The 10537-nt window shown below is 50.8% G+C and overlaps 1 non-coding gene across 1 annotated transcript; it reads left to right on the top strand.

The window, feature by feature from the left end:
- The first annotated feature begins 3814 nt into the window (after positions 1-3814).
- LOC129405249 (U6 spliceosomal RNA) lies at positions 3815-3920 on the top strand. The gene has a single exon (XR_008630431.1). It is a non-coding gene; the product is annotated as a U6 spliceosomal RNA (small nuclear RNA).
- Positions 3921-10537: the final 6617 nt, after the last annotated feature.

The following is a 10537-nucleotide window of genomic DNA, read 5'->3' as shown; positions in this document are numbered from 1 at the left end:
CATGTTCGAGAGGCAGCAGACCTCGAGTCCCGGGGCGGCGCCCTCAGCCCCAAGGAGCGACAGCAAAGGAGCATGGATTCTCTGGTGGGTGCTGGGCCCGGTCCAGAGCCTGGCCTCCGACAGCTGGACCACATGGGAGCCAGACTTATGCTCCAGTGGCCGTGACTCAAGATAGAAGGGCGGCCTGAGAGTTAGGTGCTCAGGAACATTGGAGAAAACACAATTACCTTGACCTAGGTAGATCTGGGACCGCTTCATGGAGGTGGTGGCCTTTGGGATTGGCCTTCAAGAATGTGTGTACTTCCATCTTTCGTGATGAACAGGGAGTACGGGGGAGGGAGATGGGTATTGAAGTCTAGGAGATGACATGGGCAAAAGTGGGGAAAAGGGGGCTGGAGCAATAGCACAGCGGGGAGGGCGTTTGCCTTGCACAAGGCCGACCTGGGTTCGATTCCCAGCATCCAATATGGTCCCCTGAGCACTGCCAGGAGTAACTCCTGAGTGCAGAGCCAGGAGTAACCCCTGTGCATTGCCAGGTGTGACCCAAAAAGCAAAAAAAAAAAAAAAAAGTGGGGAAAAGAGCGAGTGTGGGTCCCACGAGAGTTGGCTCAGTGACGGAGACCCTTCCTAGCCAACGTGAGGTCCTGAGCTGGACCCCCGGGGCTACCCATATGGTCCCAGTGGCTCTGCTCTCGACCGCCCCCCCACCCAGCACCACAACTGAGTCAGGCGTGTGTGAACCCCAGCGAGCACAGCAGCAAAAAGGAAGTGTGAGCACCTTCCCCAGGAGCCTCTTGCAAGCACAGTGAGCACCACAGCGCCCCCTGGTGATGGCTCCAGCCAGAACGCACCGGAGTCAAGGGGCAGGTAAGCCTGTCCGGAGGCACATCCTGCAATCTCCACGGTGAGTGTTCTGAGCACACGGCTGAGTGAGCCCCATGAACAAGGGTGTGTGAGCCCCGGGCAGCACAGCCCCGCTGGGCTTTCCCCAGCAAGATCTGGGCCAAGGAAACAAAAGACTGAGAAACTGTGCAGTGGCCAGCGGAAGGGCTGGGCTTGGGTTGCAGGATCCGTTCGGGGCCTCTGACAGGTAGGTGCTCACCTGCAGAGCTACATCCCCGAGCCCCGGGTCCGTCTAACCCACGGTGGAGAAAGAGCTTTTCCCCTTGAGGCGCCCTCCCTGCTGCTGAGGACCAAGAAGGAGCCCGTTTGGTCACTGCCAAGCACCGGAAGTGACAACGGGGGCAGAGTGTCCGGTCCGGTTCGGTTCTGAGTCCAGCTGGCACTCAGAGCATCGGCGCGCTTGAAGGAGACACTCCATCAGGGCCTGTCTCCCGGCTTCCCCGGGGAGGGTTTTCTCCCTCGCCTACTTGTTCTCTGTGGGCGATGCCTTTTGTGGGACTTGGATTTATGGGGCGGTCTCTGAGTCTACACCCTGTTCCGGCAGGCACTCGACGTTGCCTTCTGCGCCTGGCAGGAGGCCTAGGAAGCCGAGACTCGAGCGAGCAGGGTTTGGCAGAGGCTCCGGGAGCTGCCCACTGACCTCAGCATTTCCTTGGTTCCCTGGAGTCTCCGTTCATTGCTGGCCACAGACCGTTTGATTTCCGGTGAACGCAGCCTTTGACCTGAAAGGTGAATCACGGTATTTTGTCTCACCTAGATCAGTGTCTGAGTGAGGAAGGGCTGCAGGCACCCCATCTCCTGAAGACAGGGTCCTTTACGGACAAGGGAGCCTGCACCCTGTCTCCCCCCGGACCTCGAGTTCTTGCCAGAGCCGTTGGCTTTCGGCCTGACGCGCTCTGCCTGGGCTTCGAATCCCTGGGCTTCAGTCTCTGCCTCAGAGATTGATGGCTGTTTTTCCCCTCACTTTTTTCCAGCCGGCCTGAGAGGAAAGTCTCAGACTCCTTCTTTCCCCCGGCTCCTGAGCAGCTTTTATCCTGCCTAGAAATGTGTCTGCTGCGTCCCTTACACTTGACATTCAGGAGCATCACTGACTCATCTTCCAGTGTCTCTGCCAGAATGTCCAGGTGTCCTGCGCTGGCTGCAAGGCCCGTGTCCCTTGCCATTAAAGGAGGTTCCATCCTCCAGCAGCTCCCCCCATCTCTCCATATTTCCAGAAGCCCTGCTCCCCAGCCACCAGCTGTCACACCCACAAACCACCTGTGACACCAAGTGAGCTCTTTCATGGCCATGATCCAAGACTCAGAAATCAATCCCGAGAGAGATCGGCAAGTTGCAGAGATGCTTCCGGACCCCGTGCCAGGCTGAGTCATCCGGGGCACCCAGAGGGGGGAGAGGTGGGGCACAGGGCGCGGGTGAGCCCACCACCTGTGCAAACAGAGCCCCGGCAGCCGAAACCTTCACACGCCACACGCCCCACCACGCTCACAGCCAGACTCCTCTGCTCCGGATGAGCCTCATCCAGAATAACTGTTTAAAAACTCAGGTATTTGGGTTTTGTGACTACAATTTCCAGGCTTTCATGGAGCTGGGGATGGGCTACCTCCCTCCATCTTTCTGTACTTCTGGAAGCCACCGCAGTCACACTTGAGCCCTAAAGCCACTGTCCAGTTAACAGTTGAACTCTAGGGGCTGGAGTGATAGCACAGTGGGTAGGGCGTTTGCCTTGCACTCGGCCGACCCGGGTTCGATTCCCAGCATCCCATATGGTCCCCTGAGCACTGCCAGGGGTAATTCCTGAGTGCAGAGACAGGAGGAACCCCTGTGCATCGCCGGGTGGGACCCAAAAAGCAAAAAAAAACAAAAACAAAAACAAAAAAACAGTTGAACTCCAGCTGTATCACCCCATTAGATTTATGACGAATGTCAAGAAACTTTTGTCTAGTTAAAAAGAAAAACATAAATTTACAAAATGAATAGAATAGTAAAGCTGGGGCCGGAGCGATAGCACAGCGGATAAGGCGTTTGCCTTGCACTCGGCCAACCTGGGTTCAATCCCCGGCATCCCATATGGTCCCCCAAGCACCGCCAGGAGTAATTCCTGAGTGCAAAGCCAGGAGTAACCCCTGAGCATCTCTGGGTGTGACCCAAAAATCAAAAAAAAAATAGTAAAGCTAATTTCTCACAGTTATTGCTGAAAGAATGACCTAAAAAAACTGAATACTTCATTGTAGCTGGGATAAATAACACTTTCTCATTTCAGTGTACTAGAGTCCCAACCTGACCCGTGACAGGAGTGCATAGGGTTCATTAAATTAATGATGGGAAAGAAACCTGAATCTTGTGCCCAGAGACATTTTTTCTCCCTCACAGGGTTTTCTGTTTAAATCCATATAGATAGGGGAAATCATGCCAAGATCAGGTAAAATGCAATTATTTTGGTCTATAGTGCATGTCATCAAAATATCAAAACCTCTTTCAGCATCACAGATAATCAATTCTTCATAAGTCTGACTGGACTGACATGGGCCATAACGGGAGTTCTAAGCTAGGAATGAATAATCATTAGGTAATCCCCTCGCTTCAACCCCAGAGTCTAGAAAGGAAACCATCTGAGGTACCACCATAGCCCAATGTTAAGGTTATAAAGATTAGGAAGGGTCAAGGACCCAAACATTGTGACATAGGAAAGGCAATACTTTTTATATCCTTTTCAGAACTTGCACAAGGAAGTATGACTTGGTTTTCACCTTGCTAATCTCAAGAAGTATTAGGTGAAATAGCTGCTGATAATGTCAGAGAATCAAGACATTAAGATTATTGGTTGTGAATTTCGGAGTCACTGAAGTAACCAGAAATCCTTGGCAGGCAGCAAAAGTTATCTCATCAGAGGGGTTCGAGTAGTCCAAGATGAGTGCTTATTTCAGCAGCACATCTGCTAAAATTGGAACAATACAGAGAAGATTAACATGGCCCTGAGCAAGGATGACATGCATATTTGTGAAGCGTTTCATATTTTTCTTCAAGGGGTGAGAGGAAACCTGGGGACACCAGTGCTAGGAAATTACCCTGGTGGAGGGATGGATGTTGGAACACTGTATGACTGAAACACAATCATGAACAATTTTGTACTGCTCTATCTCAGTACAAAATTGATTCAATAAACATAAAATAAGATAAAGTAGCCATGAGAACCCGTAAAATAAGACTACTATAAGATGATAGGATTAGACCAGGCCAGCAACACTGGGGTGCCAGATGGAGAAGGTACAGCCAGCACGCCTTCTCCAGATGGAGCCCCAGCGACACTGAGCTTCTGCTAACACGGCTCCGGTATGCGGGACTGGGAAATCTCCAAACTGGGAGGCCGTTTATGCGGCTGCGCAACCTTTCCTGATATACAAAAAATATGCTCAGGAATGGGTCTGCCACCCCTGAGCGTCCATTATCCCAGAGGCACAGAAACCAATCTCAGGATGCAGCGGCTGCTGGCAGATATACTCCTGGACTCTGAACTAAGCTATGGCCCCGTGCAGCCCCGGGAGGGGAAGGGTTTCTGTCCCTCGGCCTTTCCCCCCCGGGCAGCATAGTGACTGCCACCGTTCAGAACCAACTGGACAGAGAGGTAGGAGTTTGCAGTGATGGGACGGGATCCATGGGGAATCTTGCAATGGGGGAGGCAGAACCGGCCCTGCCTCCTGCCTAAATGAGATCTCGAGTGGTCGCCCATGAACAGCTCCTGCGCTACTGATCAGCCATGATCCCAGCGCCACAGAAACCAACCTCGGAATGCAGCGGCTGCTGGCAGAAATACCTCTGGACTGAATACCAGAATTCCAAAACTGGGCGGCTGCTTTCGCGACCGTGCAACATCATATGCTCTTTGTTACCAACAATAGAAAACATACGATCTAATGATACCATTCTGACAGGTCTGACTGTTGGGGGAAAACTCCAAATAATGGTAGTGAGTTTCCTGTCGAAAATTAAATGTAATCAGGGGCTGGAGTGATAGCACAGCGGGTAGGGCGTTTTTGCCTTGCACGCGGCCTACCCAGGTTCGATTCCCAGCATCCCATATGGTCCCCTGAGCACCGCAGGAGTGGTTCCTGAGTGCAAAACCAGGATTAATCCCTATGCATCGCCAGGTGTGACCCCCCCCAAAAAAAAGAAAATTAAATGTAATCAAAGTAAGGAAAGAGTAAAGTGAAATAATCTGCCACACAGGCAGAGGGGGAGTGGGAAGGGGGGTATGCTAGGGTTTTTGGTGGTGGAACATGTGCACTGGTGAAGGGATGGGTGATTGAGCATAGTATGACTGAGACTCAATCCTAAAAGCCCTGTAACTGTTCTCACAGTGACTCAATTAAAAAAATAAATTTTAAAAAAAATAAAAAGAATGAAACCTTCTGTAAGGTTACAATAAATGAAAAACTTGTATTGTAAAAAAAATGATAGGATTAATTTAAATCTTTTTATCAATAATGAATGCACAACCTCCACCCAAATGGGGTCTTTTTTTCCTCTTTCTTCATATCACCCCATTTTTTCTCCCCCTCTTTTGCCCTCCCTAATATCTTTATTCAGTCTCTTTGATCAAGCATCTACTAACTTGTTTTCTTTGTTTGTTTTCATTTCTCCCAATGAAAAGCTTTGCAAAATGAATAAAAATGTCAAAATTCTTTTATGTGTAAATAAATGCTAATATAAATATTTAGAAAAATAACTTTAAAAATGAGTTCCCTGTTGGAGGAAGCAAGCAATCTGTGATCAGCCAAGAGCCCCCAAACCTTGCTGACACCCGACCTTGGATTTCCAGACCCCCAGACTGATAAAGTGATAAAAGCATTTGTGTGAATGTGCCTGTGTGTGTTTCTGTGTATGTGTGTCCGCACATATGTGCTTGCACCTGTACATGTGTGACTGCATATGTTTGTGTCTGTGTGTTCACTTCTTCACGTGTGTCTGCATGTTTGTATGCTTGAGTTGCATCTGTGTGTGCATGCTTCTGAAGATGTGTGCTTGCATCTGTGTGTGGGGGCATTTGCAAGTGTGTGCAGGCATCTACTTGTTTTTTGTTTGTGCATGTCTTCGTGACCAGGTACATCTGCCTGTGTTCACTTGTGTGTGTCTGTGCGTGTGTGCCTATTACTACGTCTTCAGTCGAAAGTAAAGTTCTGTTGTCTAGGTCTTTGCTAGCTTGGTCTAGACGCCGGAGTAGACGAAGGCCAATGTAAGAGCTTCTGCCTTCTGCCTTTCTCACCTGCTGCAGTCCCTGTGGTGATGTTGGGAGCCCCTTGGTGGGTTGCAATGAGCCAGGGGTCATCAGCATCCCGGCATCAGGATCACACTGACAGCACCAGGGATTGCTCTCGGCGATGCAGGAGGTACCAGGACCACGAATGCAAGCTCGACCTCTAGTCTACACCCCCAGGTCCCCCACTCCCCACCTGCCCCTGCTCCTTTGATCCTGAAAAAATATTTAATTTTAAGGACTTTTTCTGCTGCGTTGAATATATTTCCCGTTACATGTTGTCCTCTTCTCTCATTCAGGAGCTATGTTCTACATATGTTGTACCCCTTTCTTCCGTAATGATTCCCTAACTCCGACAAATGATACAAAACAGAAAGACAAGGGCTCGGGAGACGGCTCTTGGGTCTGAGAATCCTGCTGTGCATGTGAAAGTTGTGGGTTCTGTTTCTGAGAGCCCTGCCGGGGGGTGCCCCACCCCCACCCCCAAATACAAGCATGGAGCCTTCTCTGGTCTGGGTGATAACTCAGTAGCGGGGAGACTGTTGACGGTTGGTCCCAGGCAGACCAGGTGCTGTTGGGGCACGCTCAGACAAACTCACAGCCACCCTGCACCCCTCACCCCCCACACACAGACGGAGGGGGGGCGCCGGGGAAATGGGGCTGCTACACAGCAGGGAGGCTCAGGACTGAGGCTGGACCAATTCCTGCTGAACAAGCTTCCCTCCAATCCGCTCTGCGCTGGTTAGAAAACGTTAGTTTGCAGGAGGTCAACACCCACTAATTAAACACGGCTCAGGTGCTTGGTGGGGGGGCTGAGTCTTCCAGACAACAGCGCTGAAGCTCCCGAGAGATTCCTGCTGTCAGGCTCAACACAAGTTCTCTCGCTTGGCCAGGCTCCGTCTTCTCAGCTATTTCTGGAGCGTCCGTTCTTTTCTATTCCACAGCCTGGTGGACCCTCTCCTCTGCTCCGAGCTCTTCTCCCGTGTCAGTGTTCAGAGTCCGTGCCCAGTGGTCCTTGGGGGACCACGTGGTGCCAGGGATTGAACCCCGGGCCTCTGCACGCAGAGCCTGTGCTGGCGCATTGAACTATCTCTGCCCCAAGCTTGATCCTTCTTCAGTTGAGGTGACGGTTGTGCCACACGTGGCCACTCCTATTAAGATGCGTCATCTTGAGGAGCCTCTGATTGAGCGGGATGCTTGCTTGGCAGCGGGGCTCCTAGCAACTCCCTGGCTGGCTTCTCACCCTCGGCCCCTGACTGCATTCAAATGTCGAAGCTCTAATGGCCAGTGTCGCTTGGAGCTGAGGCCTCTCAGGAATAAAGAAAGTTAAACAGCAAGGAGGCGAGAGGGTGGCCCCTCCAGCCGGACCCAGACCTCACCAGAGACAATCACGCTGCCTCCGGGACCCTGGGAAAATAAAGGTCCGCGTGTGAGCCGCCCCGTCTGCCCTGCTCTGCTCCCGGAAGAGCCTTCCTGCCGTGACCCAAGGTCGCTCCAGTCGAGAGATTGCTGGACAAGTTCTCTCCACCTGAGAGCTGCTTACGGAAGCCCGGAGCTCTGGTTCACACCAGCTCTGACTGCGTGCCCTTATCCCCACCCTGCCCTCGACTTCCGTGCGTCCGGTGAGCGGGCGTCCCGTGAGAAGTGGGACTTTCTCCTTGAAGGTCAAATTCTCTTTTTTTTTTTTTTTTTTTGGTGGTGGTAGTGTGTTTTTGTTTTTGGATCATACCCAGCAATGCTCAAGGGTTACTCCTGGCTCTGCACTCAGGAATCACTCCTGGCAGTGCTCAGGGGACCATATGGATGCCAGGGATGAAATCTGGTCGGTTGTGTGCAATGCCCTACCTGCTGGATATTGCTGCAACCTTGTTCTCTCTTTTTCCCCCCCCCCAAAATCCTTTTATTTGTTATGTATGTTTTGAGGAACAAGATAAAGAAAAATCCCTTTCCCTACTATCTTTACCCAAATTATCACTCTATGTTTATGTCCCATGTGAAGTATGATGCATGCTGCCCATGTCTGTCTTCCCTCCTAAGGTGTGGATACATGGTTGCTTCCATTTCCTCCCTTATAAACAGCACTGAGACAAATCTTGATCCACTTGTCACTTCTCTGGTCATTTCGCTAGGAGATCTTCCTTGGACGGGGACGTCGTGCCGAAGGCTGGATGCGTGGTTAAGCCTCAGCTGCGTAGCCACACACTCTCCTCAGAAGGCTTGCTGCGAGGGTGGGCTACAGAGCGACTCTTGGGACGGCTAGCAGGGAAGCCCCCAAAGAATGACCCCACGGAGGAATATTCTTGAGCCAGGCCTCACTGTAGTGAGGGACACATTAATTTTAATTGCATAATATCTCTGCCTTACTTGAGTACAAGGTCAAAAGTTACTAGACTTTTACTTTTTTTTTTTTTTTTTTTTTTTGCTTTTTGGGTCACACCCGGCAATGCAAGGGGTTACTCCTGGCTCTGCACTCAGGAATTACTCCTGGCGGTGCTCAGGGGACCATATGGGATGCTGGGAATCAAACCCAGGTCGGCCACATGCAAGGCAAACGCCCTACCCGCTGTGCTATTGCTCCAGCCCTGACTTTTACTTTGTTATCCATCCCTTTAAATAAATAAATGGAAGTGTTATTCCTTTCTCCCTCTCTCACTTTCTTTCTTTTGTCCTTCCTCCCTCCCACCTACTGTACTTCCTCCCTCCCTCCCTCTCTCCCTTCCTTCTTTCTTTCTTCTCCCTCTCTCCCTCCCTCTCTTCTACAGAGAGATCAATGAGACAGCCTGGAAGCCGTAGGTGTTCCTTGCACAAAGAATCAGCCGACATTGCAGTTTAGGAACTTGGCAAGATAATCAGTCCTCAGCATTTTATCTTAGCACTGTAGCACTGTCCTCCCGTTGTTCATCGGTTTGCTCTTGCAGGCACCAGTAAGGTCTCCACTGTGAGAACTGTTGTTACTGTTTTTGGCAGATCGAATATGCCACGGGGAGCTTGCCAGGCTCTGCCGTGCGGGAAGCATTTTATCTTATTGAACTCAAACACGGTTACTCTGAGTCACCTTCTTTCTTTAAAGTTTCGGGTAAAACGGGAAAATATCTGAAAGCATTGAAGGCTTTTGTAATCTTGCTGTAATGCCTTGGTCTTTGTTCTGGTCAGAATTAAGTATACATTGTTCCCCACATGGGGGCAGAGTCTTCTTTCTGGGGTTGGTTGTGCTCCTGCCTCAGTGCTCAGGGAACTTGTCAGGGCTGGGGGGACCATTCGTGGTGCTGGAGATGGAACTGGGGTTGCTTGTGCTGCCTGGGGCTCTCTCTCTAGCCCCTCCACACGTGTGTTTGAAAAGTGCTCCCCTCCACACCTTTGAGCACCCAACGCTGTTCTTGAAAAGGCTTTTTTACTCTCTGCTTAACAAAAACCTCGAAAACCTCGCTTCTCAAGAGTTAGTGTGGGCGAACACATTTTGGTAAGCAAAGGAAGAGGAATTATGGAGAACCTTTGAACTGTTCCTAATATTGATCAACAATCTGCTCTCTGGTCCTCTGAGAGGTCTGTGGAGGTTTAGGCACCAAAAATATCCTAAATAGCTTCGTGTGCTTTAACCTTTCTACGTGAAGAATTTCCAACATACGTCAAAGCAGAACAGCCCCCGAGAGCCATGACCCGGGGCCAACAATTTATGGCCATATTTGCTTCAACTAACATTTGTCCTTTCAAAAATTACATGATTGAACCAGGGATGCGGCTCAAGTGGTAGAAAGCAACGCCTCCCTTGGGGGCGAGTCTGCACCTGATCCCCCTCACTGCACGGCCCCCGACAGACCCTCCAGCCGGGACCCTGACTGGCCGGCCTCCCAAATACTGCCGGGTATGTGCAACAATAAGGAAGAAAAGAGAAGCAGAAAGTTTTCATCTGTGGGCTGGAGCAATGCACAGCGGGTAGGGCGTTTGCCTTGCACTCAGCCGACCCAGATTCGATTCCCAGCATCCCATATGGTCCCCTGAGCACCACCAGGAGTGATTCCTGAGTGCATGAGCCAGGAGTAACCCCTGAGCATTGCCGGGTGTGAACCCCCCCCCAAAAAAAAAGTTTTTATCTTGCTTCAGTCTTTGGTTTGTGTGTTTGCTTTTGGAGCACGTCCTCCGATGCTCAGTGGGTTGCTCCAAGTTCCCTGCTCAGAGACCATGGGGTGCCGATATCAAGCCCCACACTCGCGCCTGCAAAGCATATTCTCCATTCTTGGGCCTGCTCAAATACCTTGAAAGTGAGAACTAGGGTTGGGGTGGCAGGAGGGAAACGGGGGACACTGGCGATGGGACAGGTGTTGGAACATCTTACGGCTGAAACCATGAACAACTTTGTAACTAGGTACCTCATGGTGATTCAAA

The sequence above is a fragment of the Sorex araneus genome, chromosome 5, assembly GCF_027595985.1.
Source record: "Sorex araneus isolate mSorAra2 chromosome 5, mSorAra2.pri, whole genome shotgun sequence".
NCBI lineage: Eukaryota > Metazoa > Chordata > Mammalia > Eulipotyphla > Soricidae > Sorex > Sorex araneus.
The sequence above is the reverse complement of the archived record's forward strand: the minus strand, read 5'-3'. Positions and strand labels throughout refer to the sequence as shown.